Raw genomic sequence first — 14,086 nt, forward strand, 5'->3', positions numbered from 1 at the left:
ATTTACCCAGTCAGAGGAGTTATTTACCCAGTCAGATATATATTAGTTATTTACCCAGTCAGAGGAGTTATTAACCCAGTCAGATATAGAGGAGTTATTAACCCAGTCAGAGGAGTTATTAACCCAGTCAGATATAGAGGAGTTATTAACCCAGTCAGATATAGAGGAGTTATTTACCCAGTCAGATATAGAAGGGTTATTTACCCAGTCAGATATAGAGGAGTTATTCACCCAGTCAGATATAGAGGAGTCATTATCTCAGTCAGATATAGAGGAGTTATCATCTCAGTCAGATATAGAGGAGTTATTGACCCAGTCATATATAGTACAGTGGCAAGATGGGTTTAGTCAATACGTTATTTGCTATCCTTTTTCATTTATATTTGTGCTTCCAAGTGTTTGCATATAGACTTTTTGGTTGTGTTACCATTGCTACTTTCAGTAGGCTACTGGTAATGTTACCATGGTTACATTCAGTAGGCTTCCAGGGCCAAGTTCAGTTGAAAAACCTTCTCGCACTTTGCAGATAGAAATCACATGAATAGAGCCGACGTTATTCCTTATTCAACACGTCAGAGTGGCATGTTTGTTCTATAGCAGATTCCTATCTGAGAGTTCCAAAACGCTGCCTCCTGCTAAACACTCCCCAAGTTGTTTTGCTATTGCTAGCTACTTAGGTCACATGACTGAACAAGGTGTGGCCTAAACAAATGGTTAACAGTCCGGTCCGCAAGTAGCCTAGTTTTACAACAGCCTGTGATATGCTTTATGACTGTGAAATGCAGCCGGCCAACGCACGATAGAAAGAACAAAACGTAGCGCTGGTATTATGGGTCATATGATTTGAACCATAAAAGGGCTAGAATCAGTCATTTTCTCTGATGAAAAGAGGGAGACGTGGCTACGTTGGCGACAGAACCTGGCTGTGAAATACAGTGGGGAAAGTAGGAGGGTTGAGCGAGACTATAAATTCAAAGACAACCTCCTTTTCTATGCTCAAGGGAGAGAAAAACACGTAGCTAGACTGTTTTACTATTAAACTCAATGCTGCTATTGTTTTTAATTTCCTAAAGCAACTTGTGTTTCTTAACCTGGCAAAGGGTTGCTAACTAGAAGAATGGTGGTGACTGGTTAGCTACGGGGAAGCAAGAGAGTGGCCTGCCTCATGTGTGTCCCCAGAGCAGAGCCTGTCTGCCTGTCTGCCCATACTCATCGCTTGCTCCCCCGCAGCTCACCAGCTGATGTAGGCTGTGCTTGGTGTGGCGTGTCCTTCCCACTGCTGAACTGCGCTGCTCATCTGTGCTGCTGAAATTAATTGTGCTTATATTATCAATGAAAAGCTCTCAATTTCTCCAAAACCTCTTTCCCAGTCCACTTAGTAGTCAGATTTTAGTCACAGAGGTAATTTTGTCTAGTTTCGTTTTAGTCAACTGAAATGAAAAATCATTTTTGTTTAGTTATAGTTTGATCTGTTTCTACTTAGTCAGTGTAAGTCTTGTCAATTGCCACTGAAAAATAAGGAGTTTAATTCATATTTTATTCGTTATTTTTGTTGACGAAATTAATACTGATAGGGATTCTAGGTCAGTTCAGTAAATGACAGTAGGAGAGAGTTCTCCAGATTCTACACAGTGTGAAGGCGGAAGGTACACAGCGAAGGCGGAAGGTACAGTGTGAAGGCAGAAGGTACACAGTGTGAAAGCAGAAGGTACACAGTGTGAAAGCAGAAGGTACACAGTGTGAAGGCAGAAGGTACACAGTGTGAAGGCAAGGCAGAAGGTACACAGTGTGAAGGCAGAAGGTACACAGTGTGAAAGCAGAAGGTACACAGTGTGAAGGCAGAAGGTACACAGTGTGAAGGCAGAAGGTACACAGTGTGAAAGCAGAAGGTACACAGTGTGAAGGCAGAAGGTACACAGTGTGAAGGCAGAAGGTACACAGTGTGAAGGCAGAAGGTACACAGTGTGAAGGCAGAAGGTACACAGTGTGAAGGCAGAAGGTACACAGTGTGAAAGCAGAAGGTACACAGTGTGAAGGCAGAAGGTACACAGTGTGAAGGCAGAAGGTACACAGCGTGAAGGCAAGGCAGAAGGTACACAGTGTGAAGGCAGAAGGTACACAGCGTGAAGGCAAGGCAGAAGGTACACAGCGTGAAGGCAAGGCAGAAGGTACACAGTGTGAAGGCAGAAGGTACACAGCGTGAAGGCAAGGCAGAAGGTACACAGCGTGAAGGCAAGGCAGAAGGTACACAGTGTGAAAGCAGAAGGTACACAGTGTGAAGGCAGAAGGTACACAGTGTGAAGGCAGAAGGTACACAGTGTGAAAGCAGAAGGTACACAGTGTGAAGGCAGAAGGTACACAGTGTGAAAGCAGAAGGTACACAGTGTGAAGGCAGAAGGTACACAGTGTGAAGGCAGAAGGTACACAGTGTGAAGGCAGAAGGTACACAGTGTGAAGGCAGAAGGTACACAGTGTGAAGGTAGAAGGTACACAGCGTGAAGGCAGAAGGTACACAGTGTGAAGGCAGAAGGTACACAGTGTGAAGGCAGAAGGTACACAGTGTGAAGGTAGAAGGTACACAGCGTGAAGGCAGAAGGTACACAGGGCAAGTCTTCTAACACCAGTCATCAATATTCATCAGATCATTTGTTTTGGTACTGTCCATATGTAGCTTGTTTTTGGTCACAGGTCCAGGAATGGCTGAAGAATTACAATATTTACCTGGAGCTAACCCTGCATGTAGCACTACTGGGCGATCTGAAAAGTCACAGTCAATGATCAATATTTTAATATTTTTAGTTTACATTTTTTTTTTTTTTACAATCTGTATATGTATGTATGTATGTATGTACAGTATGTATGTATATGTATGTATTTATATGTGTATGTATATATGTATATATGTATATGCAGTATCTAATTCTCTCCTTCTTTCTCTCTCTCGGAGGACCTGAGCCCTAAGACCATGCCCCAGGACTACCTGACATGACTCCTTGCTGTCCCCAGTCCACCTGACCGTGCTGCTGCTCCAGTTTCAACTGTTCTGCCTTATTATTATTCAACCATGCTGGTCATTTATGAACATTTGAACATCTTGGCCATGTTCTGTTATAATCTCCACCCGGCACAGCCAGAAGAGGACTGGCCACCCCACATAGCCTGGTTCCTCTCTAGGTTTCTTCCTAGGTTTTGGCCTTTCTAGGGAGTTTTTCCCTAGCCACCGTGCTTCTACACCTGCATTGCTTGCTGTTTGGGGTTTTAGGCTGGGTTTCTGTACAGCACTTTGAGATGTCAGCTGATGTACGAAGGGCTATATAAATACATTTGATTTGATTTGATTTGATATTTGCAAAAAAAACATATGGAGGATTGGAATTGATGCAGACAATTACATTGATGGAAGCTACAATCTATCTGCAATATTAAAGCAGATCTACACCCTTAAAAAAACTAAACATTATAATAATAATAATAATAATATATACACAATATAAAAACACCAGTCATCTACAGTCTAGTGTCTTTACATGGAGGTGAAAATCTCCCTGGACCATCCCTATGCCTCTCTGATCATGTGACTGACAGGAGAGCGACACCTGGGCTATTGAAGGGGACAGGTGTCATATCTGGTAAGAGCTGACACACGACCACACACGCCTTCAACGTGGGATGAAATTACCTATATCCCCCATGTCTGAGTAGAGTGACGTCTTGATATGTGACAAGGAGGTTTGACGGAGGCTTGAGGAAGGAGCCAGGCACCTGATATTGACATTATCCGCTGAAAGCCCTGTAGGCAAAACATTCAGAGAGAAACAGTGGTTCCCATGCTATGGTTCCCATAGCTCAACCCACAAGGAAAGCAATTGCTGTAATTGAAAGAAAGAAACTCTGGTTCAAAAATATAAATATTTTTGAAATGGTTTCCTCTGTAGCCTAACTGGGTTATTGCACACCTCACTTTGAAACCTTCAAATATGTAGAGGGGAGTCATTTGTATACTATATACAAGTTAGTTTGATATTGTACATCATATTTTTATACAGGAGGAGGAGGAGGAGGAGGAGGAGGAAGAGGAGGAGGAGGAGGTAGGAGGAGGCAGGAGGAGGAGGAAGAGGGGGGGAGGCAGGAGGAGGCAGGATGAGGAAGGGGAGGAGGAGGCAGGATGAGGAAGAGGAGGAGGCAGGAGGAGGCAGGTGGAGGAGGGGGCAGGAGGATGAGGAAGCAGGAGTGGGCAAGAGGAGGAGGAGGAAGAGGAGGAGGAGGAGGCAGGTGGAGGAGGAGGAGGAGGAAGAGGAGGAGGAGGAGGAAGAGGGGGGGAGGCAGGAGGAGGCAGGTGGAGGAGGGGGCAGGAGGATGAGGAAGCAGGAGTGGGCAAGAGGAGGAGGAGGAGGAGGAGGGATGAGGAAGAGGAGGAGGAGGAGGAGGAAGAGGGGGGGAGGCAGGAGGAGGCAGGATGAGGAAGGGGAGGAGGAGGCAGGATTAGGAAGAGGAGGAGGCAGGAGGAGGCAGGTGGAGGAGGAAGAGGAGGAGGAGGAGGAAGAGGAGGAGGAGGAGGAAGAGGGGGGGAGGCAGGAGGAGGCAGGTGGAGGAGGGGGCAGGAGGATGAGGAAGCAGGAGTGGGCAAGAGGAGGAGGAGGAGGAGGAGGGATGAGGAAGAGGAGGAGGAGGAGGAGGAAGAGGGGGGGAGGCAGGAGGAGGCAGGATGAGGAAGGGGAGGAGGAGGCAGGATTAGGAAGAGGAGGAGGCAGGAGGAGGCAGGTGGAGGAGGGGGCAGGAGGATGAGGAAGCAGGAGTGGGCAAGAGGAGGAGGAGGAAGAGGAGGAGGAGGCAGGTGGAGGAGGAGGAGGAGGAGGTAGGAGGAGGCAGGAGGAGGAGACAGGTGGAGGAGGAGACAGGAGGAGGAAGAGGCAGGTGGAGGAGGAGGCAGGAGGAGGAAGAGGAGGAGGAGGCAGGAGGAGGAAGAGGAGGAGGAGGCAGGATGAGGAAGAGGAGGAGGCAGGAGGAGGCAGGTGGAAGAGGGGGCAGGAGGAGGAGGAGGCAGGAGTGGGCAGGTGGAGTAGGAGACAGGAGGAGGAAGAGGCAGGTGGAGGGGGAGACAGGAGGAGGAAGAGGCAGGAGGAGGAAGAGGAGGAGGCAGGAGGAGGAAGAGGAGGATGCAGGAGGAGGAGGAGGGCAGGAGAAAGAGGAGGAGGGGCAGGTGGAGGAGGGGGCAGGAGGAGGACGAAGAGGAGGAGGAGGTGGCAGGAGGAGGAGGAGGGCAGGAGGAAGAGGAGGATGGGAAGATGGAAGGATGAACAAATCACAGGAAAAGGTTTCCTAATCATTCTACTCCTCTTTTTAAATAATAGATTATTTACACATGCACACCTCTTGTCACTCTCTCTCAAAGCATCTCATTAATGCTCTGTCCCGTCTCTTTAATTCATAGATTATTTACACATGCACACCATCCGCACATGCACACACCCACACACACACCCACAACCCCATTTTCCTGCCAAGAGGAAAGAGGGGAGGGGGAGGGAGGGAGGGGAATGTGAGAAAGGGAGCGAGCGAGAGGGAGGGGGTTTGGGAAAGAAAGTATTTGAGTCTGTTCTGTGTTGTGTATAAATGCCTTCCATTCAGACGGAGAGAGTATGTCTGTCTGTGTGTGTCTGTTAGAGCCAGTACAAGTATTTGTGTATATTCTACGTGTAAATGTCGAGGAGAGAAGGGAGGCTGTGTTCAGCATGTCTGACTGTTGACTGCCCGCACACCATATTTTTTCTCCATATTGGGAGAACACCAAGACTTAAACCATAGACAGGCCCAGATTTAAAAAACAGACCCAGACTAAAACAATAGACCCAGACTAACACCATAAACAGACCCAGACTAAAATAATAGACCCAGACTAAAACAATAGACCCAGACTAAAACCATAGACAGACCCAGACTAAAACAATAGTCCCAGACTAAAACCACAGACAGACCCAGACTAAAACAATAGACCCAGACTAAAACAATAGACCCAGACTAAAACAATAGACCCAGACCAAAATAATAGACAGACCCAGAATAAAACAATAGACCCAGACTAAAACAATTGACCCAGACTAAAACAATAGACCCAGACTAAAACTATTGACCCAGACTAAAACAATTGACCCAGACTAAAACAATAGACTCAGACTACAACAATAGACACAGACTAAAATAATAGACACAGACTAAAACAATAGACCCAGACTAAAACAACAGACAGACCCAGACTAAAACAATAGACCCAGATTAAAACATTAGACCCAGACAAAAACAATAGACCCAGACAAAAACCATAGACAGACCCAGACTAAAACAATAGAACCAGACTAAAACCACAGACAGACCCAGACTAAAACAATAGACCCAGACTAAAACAATTGACCCAGACTAAAACAATAGACTCAGAATAAAACAATTGACCCAGACTAAAACAATAGACACAGACTAAAATAATAGACACAGACTAAAACAATAGACCCAGACTAAAACCACAGAGAGACCCAGACTAAAACAATAGAGCCAGATTAAAACATTGGACCCAGACTAAAACAATAGACCCAGACCAAAATAAGACAGACCCAGACTAAATCAATAGACCCAGACCAAAATAATAGACCCAGACTAAAACAATAGACGCAGACCAAAAAATAGACAGACCCAGAATAAAACAATAGACCCAGACTAAAACAATTGACCCAGACTAAAACAATAGACTCAGAATAAAACAATTGACCCAGACTAAAACAATAGACTCAGACTAAAACAATAGACACAGACTAAAACAATAGACACAGACTAAAATAATAGACACAGACTAAAGCAATAGACCCAGACTAAAACAACAGACAGACCCAGACTAAAACAATAGACCCAGATTAAAACATTAGACCCAGACTAAAACAATAGACCCAGACCAAAATAAGACAGACCCAGACTAAATCAATAGACCCAGACCAAAATAATAGACAGACCAAAACTAAAACATTAGACCCAGACTAAAACAATAGACCCAGACTAAAACATTAGACCCAGACTAAAACAATAGACCCAGACCAAAATAAGACAGACCCAGACTAAATCAATAGACACAGACTAAAATAATAGAACCTTTCGGTTACTGTCCCAACACTCTTAACCGCTAGGCTGCCTGCCGTAAGGGTGTGAATTCTACATCGTATGGCTATGAGGACACTGTAAGGGTGGGAGTTCTACATCGTATGGCTATGAGGACACTGTAAGGGTGTGAATTCTACATCGTATGGCTATGAGGACACTGTAAGGGTGTGAATTCTACATCGTATGGCTATGAGGACACTGTAAGGTTGTGAGTTCTACATCGTATGGCTATGAGGACACTGTAAGGGTGGGAGTTCTACATCGTATGGCTATGAGGACACTAAGGGTGTGAGTTCTAAATCGTATGGCTATGAGGACACTAAGGGTGGTAGGATTTTCCATGATGTCTCTCGCAGTTGAAAAGAGACAATAAAAATACTTTAGATTTCCATGGATATCAAGGGATCTCGTCCATCTGTATGTGATTCCTCCTTTACTCCTCTATCAGTAGATTATACCTTCCTTACCCTCCATCTGTATGTGATACCTCCCTTACTCCTCCATCTGTATGTGATACCTCCCTTACTCCTCCATCTGTATGTCATACCTCCCTTACTCCTCCATCCGTATGTGATACCTCCCTTACTCCTCCATCTGTATGTGATACCTCCCTTACTCCTCCATCTGTAGATTATACCTCCCTTACTCCTCCATCCGTATGTGATACCTCCCTTACTCCTCCATCTGTATGTGATACCTCCCTTACTCCTCCATCTGTATGTGATACCTCCCTTACACCTCCATCTGTATGTGATACCTCCCTTACTCCTCCATCTGTATGTGATACCTCCCTTACTCCTCCATCTGTATGTGATACCTCCCTTACTCCTCCATCTGTATGTGATACCTCCCTTACTCCTCCATCTGTATGTGATACCTCCCTTACTCCTCCATCCGTATGTGATACCTCCCTTACTCCTCCATCTGTAGATTATACCTCCCTTACTCCTCCATCCGTATGTGATACCTCCCTTACTCCTCCATCTGTATGTGATACCTCCCTTACTCCTCCATCTGTATGTGAAAAATGCAGATATAATCTACATAAGATAATAAAATGTGATAATGTGTAGGCTCGTGAGGAATGGAAATATCAGGGCTTTTTGATTTGCATGTCCGACGGCCAGCTCTTGAGATGAACAAACCTTATATTACCACGTGACGAATCCCCACCTCAGAAGGTGGAGGTGTTCCCTATTAAAAAAAATATTGCCGTCAACTTTAAATGGCGCCAATGAAGTAAAAAAAAAAAAAGTGCGGAAGTGTTATATAGTCGGGATTCAGGAGTCGGGATTCAGGAGTCGGGATTCAGGAGTCAGGATTCAGGAGTCGGGATTCAGGAGTCGGGATTCAGGAGTCGGGATTCAGGAGTCGGGATTCAGGAGTCGGGATTCAGGAGTCGGGATTCAGGAGTCGGGATTCAGGAGTCGGGATTCAGGAGACGGGATTCAGGAGTCGGGATTCGGGATTCAGGAGTCGGGATTCAGGAGTCGGGATTCAGGAGTCGGGATTCAGGAGTCGGGATTCAGGAGTCGGGATTCAGGAGTCAGGATTCAGGAGTCAGGATTCAGGAGTCAGGATTCAGGAGTCAGGACAGTTTTATGTGGGGCGGATCCACTCCCTAAATCTTCAATCCAGGTAGTGTTTCTCCAGATGACTCCAGAGACAGTAGTAAGAAGTGAAACATACTAGTCTTCTCAAAAAACACGGCACAGTGCATTCGGTTAAGTATTCAGACCCCTTGACTTTTTCCACATTTTGTTACGTGACAGACATTCTGAAATGGTTTAAATTGTTTTCATTTTCTCTCATCACTCTACACACAATACCCCGTAATGACAAAGCAAAAACAGGTTTTTAGCAGGGAAAAAAATGAAATATCACATTTAAATAAGTATTCAGATAATTTACTCAGTACTTTGTTGAAGCACATTTGGCAACAATTACAGCGTCATTCTTGGGTAAGACGCTACAAGCTTGGCACACCTGTATATGGAGAGTTTCTCCCATTCTTCTCTGCAGATGCTTCAAGCTCTGTCAAGTTGAATTGGGAGTGTTGCTGCACAGCAATTTAAGGTCTCTCCAGACATGTTCGATTGGGTTCAAGTTCGGGCTCTGGCTGGGCCACTCAATTACATTTTTTTTTTTTTTTTTTTTTTTTTTACCTTTATTTAACCAGGCAAGTCAGTTAAGAACAAATTCTTATTTTCAATGACGGCCTGGGAACAGTGGGTTAACTGCCTGTTCAGGGGCAGAACGACAGATTTGTACCTTGTCAGCTCGGGGGTTTGAACTCGCAACCCTCCGGTTACTAGTCCAACGCTCTAACCACTAGGCTACCCTGCCGCCCCACATGCAGGGACTTGTCCCGAAGCCACTCCTGCGTTGTCTTGGCTGTGTGCCTCAAGTCATTGTCCTGTTGGAAGGTGAAACTTTTCTCCAGTCTGAGGTCCTGAGCGCTCTGGAGTAGGTTTTCATCAAGGATCTCTCTGTAGCCATGATCGTCCCCCTTGCCCTTGGCATTGGTGACAGCAATCGCCATGCCGATCCCACAACATGTACTTCCACTGGGCCAGACCAAGTGAGGGAAGGGGGGGGGGGGGGGTAGTTTAGTTGTGAGGGGGATCTCAGCACCGAGGAGATCATGTAGTAAAATGCAGTCTCTCTTTCTCTCTCAAACAGGAACACAATCTAAAACAAATACAGTAACTTTGCAACCGGTTCTGCTGAACAGTAGCAATACCTCGGGCCAAGGGGAGGCTGCCACATGAGAAGAGATTAAGAGGTCTATGTGTATTGGCTGTGTGGAGCAGTATGGATTAGCAGTTACGGTCCCCCCCCCCCCCCCCCCCCAACGTGCTGATGACCAGGTAATGAACTTAGTAAATGGAATACAATATTACCCCCGTGTCTCTATAAAAGGGAATGAGACGAGATGTGACGAGCGCAGTGGTGTGGCCTGACTTGGCGCTGACTGACTGATTGCTAGGGGGCCTAAACTGTACATTATTCCAGAGCAGAACACTGCTAAGATCTGTCTCTGAACTGAACAATCACTGATTGTTAAGGGTTTTTAACCTTTATTTAACTAGGCAAGTCAGTTTAAGAAAAAAATTCTTATTTTTACAATGACGGCCTAGGAACAGTGGGTTAACTGCCTTGTTCAGGGGCAGAGCAGATTTTTACCTTGTCAGCTCGGGGATTCGATCTAGCAACCTTTCGGTTACTGGTCCAATGCTCTAACCACTAGTCTACCTGTCGCCCCAGTAAATAAGTTCAAATCAAATCAAATCAAATGTTATTAGTCACACGCGCTGAATACAACAGGTGTAGACCTTACAGTGAAATGCTGAATACAACAGGTGTAGACCTCACAGTGAAATCCTTACTGACGAGCCCATAACCGACAGTGCAGTTTCAAAAAATAAGGATAAGAACAAGAGATAAAAGTAACAAGTAATTAAAGAGCAGCAGTAAAATAACTATAGCGAGACTATATACAGGGGGTACCGGTACAGAGTCAATGTGAAGACTATATACAGGGGGTGTCGGTACAGAGTCAATGTGGAGGCTCTATACAGGGGGTACCGGTACAGAGTCAATGTGGAGACTATATACAGGGGATACCGGTACAGAGTTAATGTGGAGGCTATATACAGGGTGTACCGGTACAGAGTTAATGTGGAGGCTATATACAGGGGATACCGGTACAGAGTTAATGTGGAGGCTATATACAGGGGGTACCTGTACAGAGTCAATGTGGAGGCTATATACAGGGGGTACAGGTACAGAGTCAATGTGGAGGCTATATACAGGGGGTACCGGTACAGAGTCAATGTGGAGGCTATATACAGGAGGTACCAGTACAGAGTCAATGTGGAGACTGTATACAGGGGGTACCGGTACAGAGTCAATGTGGAGGCTCTATACAGGGGGTACCGGTACAGAGTCAATGTGGAGACTATATACAGGAGGTACCAGTACAGAGTCAATGTGGAGACTATATACAGGGGGTACTGGTACAGAGTCAATGTGGAGACTATATACAGGGGGTACCGGTACAGAGTCAATGTGAAGACTATATACAGGGGGTACCGGTACAGAGTCAATGTGGAGACTATATACAGGGGGTACTGGTACAGAGTCAATGTGGAGACTATATACAGGGGGTACCGGTACAGAGTCAATGTGGAGACTATATACAGGGGGTACCGGTACAGAGTCAATGTGGAGACTATATACAGGGGGTACCGGTACAGAGTCAATGTGGAGGCTATATACAGGGGGTACTGGTACAGAGTCAATGTGGAGGCTATATACAGGGGGTACCGGTACAGAGTCAATGTGGAGACTATATACAGGGGTACCGGTACAGAGTCAATGTGGAGGCTATATACAGGAGGTACCGGTACAGAGTCAATGTGGAGACTATATACAGGAGGTACCGGTACAGAGTCAATGTGGAGACTATATACAGGAGGTACCGGTACAGAGTCAATGTGGAGACTATATACAGGAGGTACCGGTACAGAGTCAATGTGGAGACTATATACAGGAGGTACCGGTACAGAGTCAATGTGGAGACTATATACAGGAGGTACCGGTACAGAGTCAATGTGCCATGGCACCGGTTAGTTGCGGTAGTATGTACATGTAGGAAGAGTTCATTAAAGTGGCATAGATTAGAAGCAGAAGCATTTGAGACATAATTAAAACTTGTACAGGGAAAGAGAGAACACGCCTTCAACACCAACAAGAAGTTCTCAGCCACACGACACATCTTTCATAAAGAAAGATCCAAAAAAAGAAAGACAGGACAATTAAGAACAGCTCCCATTTTGTTGACTGGGTGATGGAGAGTGGATACAGGTGTCTCCACCGTGATACATTGGGTCTCGACGAGCTATTGATTTGGTCTGGGTCGTCTGCTCACTGCGACGTCATTTCGGTTTATAAAAAAGGTACATGGGAGAACACAGGTTTGCAAAATAACAGCGGCGTAAGCGTGGGACTGGGGGGGGGGGGGTGTTGCGTTACGGTGGAAGTCAGTCTAGGTCATGATGAATCACATCAGGCCAAGCACATCAACTACAGAGCAGAGCTGGAGAATTGTCTTCATCAGACAGTCAGACAGGGCATCCATCATTTTTACAGCCCTGCTGATGAAGTGACTCAATAACAACACTGCAAGCACACTACAGCACAGCACAACACTGCAAGCACAGCACAGCACAGTACAGTATAGTACAGCACAGTACAGTACAGCACAGCACAGCACAGCACAGCACAGCACAGCACAGCACAGCACAACACTGCAAGCACAGCACAGCACAGTACAGTATAGTACAGCACAGTACAGTACAGCACAGCACAGCACAGCACAGTACAGCACAGCAGCCACAGGTCAAGTACAGGAAAGTGTTAATAGACCATCAGACTACTTTTTAACATTTCACAGTGCAGAAACAGTTATTGGTCAGTTATTGGTCAATAGTTGGTAGATGTGTTTTCCCACCTATGGTCTCTGAATTGAAAGCTGTTCCACTTCCGTTCATAAGTTTGGGGTCACTTAGAAATGTCCTTGTTTTTTAAAAGAAAAGCTTTTTTTTTGTCCATTGAAATAACGTGAAATGTATCAGAAATACAATGTGGACATTGTTAATGTTGTAAATGACTATTGTAGCTGGAAACGGCTGATTTTTAATGGAATATCTACATTAGGCGTACAGAGGCCCATTAACAGCAACCATCACCCCTGTGTTCCAATGGCATGTTGTGTTAGCTAATACAAGTTTATCATTTGAAAAGGCTAACTGATCATTAGAACACCCTTTTGCAACTATGTTAGCACAGCTGAAAACTGTTGTGCTGATTAAAGAAGCCATAAAACTGGCCTTCTTGGCTTCTTTAGACAGGTTGAGTATTTTTTTTTCACCTTAATTTTAACCAGGTGGGCTAGTTGAGAACATGTTCTCATTTACAACTCCGACCTGACCAAGATAAAGCAAAGCAGTGCGACACAAACAACAACACAGAGTTACACACGGAATAAACAAACATACAGTCAATAACACAATAGAGAAGTCTATATACAGTGTGTGCAAATGAGGGAGGTAAGGCAATAAATAGGCCATAGTTGCGAAATAATTACAATTTAGCAATTAAACACTGGAGTGATAGATGTGCAGAAGATGAATGTGCAAGTAGAGATACTGAAGTGCTACAAAAACAAACAAAAAACAATATGGGGAAGAGGTAGTTGGGTGGGCAATTTACAGATGGGCTATTTACAGATTGGCTATGTACATGTGCAATGATCTGTAAGCTGCTCTGACAGCTGATGCTTAAAGTTAGTGAGGGAGATGTTTTGCAGTTAGTTCCAGGCCAAAGAGTTCAATCTTGATTTCATCAGAGAAGATAATCTTGTTTCTCATGGTCTGAGTCCTTTAGGTGCCTTTTGACAAACTTAAAGTGGGCTGTCATGTGCCCTTTACTTAGGAGTGGGTTCCGTCTGGCCACTCTACCATAAAGTCCTGATTGGTGGAGTGCTGCAGAGATGGTTGTCCTTCTGGAAGGTCCTCCCATCTCCGCCGAAGAACTCTGAGCTCTGTCAGACTCACCCTCGGGTTCTTGGTCACCTACTTTCCAAGGCCCTTCTCCCGATTGCTCAATTTGGTCAGTGAAGACACTTGCCAGTTGGTCCGCGCATGCTTTGAGTACACGTCCTGGTAATCCGTCTGGCCCTGCGGCTTTGTGAATGTTAACCTGTTTAAAAGTCTTGGTGACATCGGCTACCGAGAGCGTTATTACACAGTCGTATGGAACAGCTGGTGCTCTCATGCATGCTTCAGTGTTGCTTGCCTCAAAGTGAGCATAAAATACATTTAGCTTGACTGGTAGGTTTGCGTCACTGGGCAGCTCACGGCTGGGTTCCCTTTGTAGT

Source organism: Oncorhynchus mykiss, chromosome 15 (genome assembly GCF_057628025.1).
Source record: "Oncorhynchus mykiss isolate SJ-2025 chromosome 15, ASM5762802v1, whole genome shotgun sequence".
Taxonomy (NCBI): Eukaryota; Metazoa; Chordata; class Actinopteri; order Salmoniformes; family Salmonidae; genus Oncorhynchus; species Oncorhynchus mykiss.